The 3,779-nt window shown below is 37.0% G+C and overlaps 1 long non-coding RNA gene across 1 annotated transcript; it reads left to right on the forward strand.

The window, feature by feature from the left end:
* The first annotated feature begins 1,502 nt into the window (after positions 1-1,502).
* On the forward strand, positions 1,503-2,780 carry LOC107043520. The gene is made up of 3 exons (XR_001461244.2): positions 1,503-1,606; positions 2,408-2,461; positions 2,534-2,780. It is a non-coding gene; the product is annotated as an uncharacterized LOC107043520 (long non-coding RNA).
* The last annotated feature ends 999 nt before the right edge of the window (positions 2,781-3,779 follow it).

A 3,779-nucleotide genomic window follows, 5' to 3' on the forward strand; every position in this document is an offset into this window, starting at 1 on the left:
TATTACCGTGACGAGTATTTTGAACAAACAAAATGAAATTGGTCCAACCGTTTTTGAGATACCCGCAAAAAACGATTTTTGAGAAATCGCTATATCGTAGTAACCACTCAACCGATCGGACTGATATTTAGCACAGATTTGTGTCTCATGCAATTAAAAGCCAGAATTTCAGTTTTTTTGTAATAATTATTCTAGAGTTATTGAGGCAGTTCTGGATATGCGTACACATATACACACCGACAGTCGCTAAAAATATAATGTTTCCACGTTTCATGACACCCTGAGTTACACGGAGAGAAATTTTCTAGAAAAATTCTAGTACGAGTACTGGAAAAAATTACAATCTACCGGCTGTGAAAAATTCGAGTGCTGTTAAGGTTAAATTTCTTGATATTTCTGGTAAAATTTTTGTGGATTTCTGTGAAATTTTCACAAAAATACGGGGAAAAATTCACCTTTTCCCCAATAAAATTTCTAGTGGCGGCACTGGAATTTTTTCCCGGCCGTCATTTTTCGCCTCTTTTTCCGCGCTATCACTAGAATTTTTCTAAAAAATTTCTGTCCGTGCATTCTCAAGCAAAATTGGAGAGTTAAAAAAAATCGCATTTACAAACTATTCGGAAGCAAAAACAATCCAAAAGAAACTTACGTATGATTTTTGAAGACACCTTTTCTGCGCAAATAAGGAATCGTCAGATATCTCAAGTTCCCCCCCCCCCTTAAATATCTCAGGTGATATGTGGAGAGCCCCTTATCTGTATAGAGATAAAAATTTTCAGGCTATTTTCGAAACTGAAATTCTTTAAAATACTATGCAATCCTGTGACATTCTTTGAAATTCTTGAAATATTGAAATTTTGCAGGCCGGTGTACAAGTCTTCTTGGAGTGACGCCCTTGTACACTGATAGAAAAGGTGGAACGACTCAGGTGCACCAAACGAGGCTTCTTAACTGTTACCGCGATTCGTTAATAGTTAACAAATCGTGGTAATAGTTAAAAAGTCTCGTTTGGTTCGACTAAACCGTTCTATCAGTGTAGCGAAACGAACAGAACCATAAGGCGCAATGAGTAGGCTTGCACTATGCGCGAGGTGCAAACATCATCATAGGACAATAAAAATCTAATAGAATTTTCTAGCAAATGCAATAGATTTTCTATGAAATTTTTTTATTCATGTATATAGGACTACAGATCCTCTCAAGCTGTAGTAACAAGCTGACGCCATCATTCCCCCAGACACAATAATATTCATGATACGATTATGATAATGTCAGTAAATACGTAAATGTACCCTACGTTCTTTATTTTCATTTACTCCTCCTCTGTCACACGGAACAATAACAAGGTAAATCGGGAGTCTTATTTTTTCAATTCCATATGAGCAAACATTCTCATGAGGAAAAGCTGCTCCTTATAGAATAAACTTTGGGAAAAATATGAGACTCTGTATCCTTATAAAGGCAAATTGTCAACACGAGTCATTATTCGTGGGAGAATCAATCGAACTGATTCTTTTACATTATGAAGTTTCTCTCTATTTTCATAGTGATCGCAATGCTGGCAGCGGTTGTTGTCGGACAGGGTTGCAGAGGAAATGGGGTTGCGGTGAGTTGTTCGAATTATCAAAAGTTTATGGAAATGTTATCTTTGTATGCGCCTAAAAATGTTCAACTGACTTAGAGAAATGATGGGTTTAAATCAAGTAAAATCTACTATTTAATTTTTTTCATCAGTTTCTTCAATATTTTCGGTGAAATTAATGAATTAATATATTTATTTTATTGAAAATGTTCCAATGATATAAAATAAAGAATTAATTCGTTCTAAATGAATCCCCTATTAGAATCAAATGAATGATTTATTTCATCTGAATAAAGGATTATTACAAGTCGGAAAAGTCAATCCCTTCACCATTTTAATAAATATTTCATTTCTAATAAATAGGACCGGTTGCACCATGCCTTGCTAAATTTTTACAACCTAATATAAATTCGTACTATAAATTCGTACTGTCTAGCCATTAACTGACGGTTTAGGTTATGTAAGTAAATTTGGTGCAACTGGACCGTAAAGTTTTTCTTTTGTTCAAAAAGGCTTATCATAAGAGCTAGAAAAGTTTTTTTCGACCGTGTGACGAACAATTTTTTTTGTCATAACGACCGTCGGCAGGGATTACTATTTTGTCACTTAGTCCGTGAGGTACAGCTTCATGGACGAAGTAAAAAAAAAATCGTTCGATACACGACCGGGAAGAACTTTTGCCTCATATGATTACAGCACTCGCCTTCGGCTCGTTCTGTAACCTCATATTCGTTAGAAAAGTTCCCCACGGCCTGGTATCAAATAAAAATTGAAACCATAGGAAGACATTAAAAAATTTCTAATCTGCGATTGCTATGATTGCAGTGTGCACATAGTAGCCAGTGTTGCTCGCGCCGTTGCTTCTGGAGAAGATGTTCTGTATGTAAAAATTTCTATTCCGTTACGAAAAATTAATCCGTCAATCTCATAACGAAATTCATTTTTTTTCAGCGATAAGAATAGGTGCTGCTTCAAAATCATGAAATCGCTTTCCCAAGGATATTGTTCATGGAAACTGCTTTAATATAATGTTATTTTCTGTAATCTGTTGAAAAAAATTTTTGTCTTCCACTTCAATACGTTGTTTTTTGTGATCCAAACGGATTTTTCCCTCATAATAATGTAAGAAATCAGTCATGTATCACTGCTTCCGATAACTGTCAAATAGCTCGTAATAAATGTTTTATTCACATTCAAACTTGATTTTTATTTGCAGTTTTACTTGAATATGATATGAATTATTTCTTTAAATATATATGGGTCATTTTATCCGGCACTCAAATTTCTCACTATTTTTCTTTCGTTGTTTAGTTTAGTTTTACTAGGGTGAAAAATTGCTCACTCGGGCGGAAAGTACTGATTACTCTCCACCGAAGGGCGAAAAATTAGTATTTCCTGCCTTCGGGAGCAACTTTTCATCCTGGACGGAAAGTACTCACTTTCCTCTCACTTCTCAGAAAGCAAACACGTAGTTCCTTTGCAAGCATGGTGAAAAATAGTATGTCCCGTGTAGGAATCGCGCCGCTCGAGCTCTGGTGAGAAGCTGTATCCCAGCTAGAAATACGCCGCTCTACCCTGGCTCGGGCAAGCTACACGCCTAACTGAGTTTTAGCCGCGTCACGCGCTCTCAGCCGCCGTTACACTAGCGCTCGGGAAGCTTCCCTGGGCCTTAGTTGAATGGCCACCGCTCAACCTCCGGATTATCCTCAGTTACTCGATCCCGGGACACCTAACCTCAATAATAATTTGACAGGTCCCATAGCATTGCAATTTGATCAAAAAATCAAGGGAATAATTGTGAAGATGACATGGATTTGCAATTAAACGTAATCACAAGCGCAGCAGAAGCTGAAGTGGTATAAACCAGTCCAGTGTAAAAATCAATTGAATCAGTTGTATCAAGACGATTCTAAAATGATATTGTTGAGTGATTCACAAAAGGTATTTCTGTATTTTTTTTTTCTTTGAAGAATGAAGACACGTGAAATGGACTTGTTTCGATTTTCCTGTATTTTTATTTGGGGCAATGGGGATTTTTTTTGCGAGATTTTTTCCGGGGAGGAAGATTCCTAGAAACCTTTAAGATTATTCTGGGGAATGATCCAATTCGATTTTGCTCCACCCTCCACTCGAAATGACACGACTGAGTCGGAGCTGAGTTTCGAGCGTTGAGCCACTGCTCAACCGCAGGTACCGA

Source organism: Diachasma alloeum, unplaced genomic scaffold (assembly GCF_001412515.2).
Source record: "Diachasma alloeum isolate Michigan unplaced genomic scaffold, Dall2.0 Dall_scaffold_00593, whole genome shotgun sequence".
In the NCBI taxonomy this organism is placed as follows: domain Eukaryota; kingdom Metazoa; phylum Arthropoda; class Insecta; order Hymenoptera; family Braconidae; genus Diachasma; species Diachasma alloeum.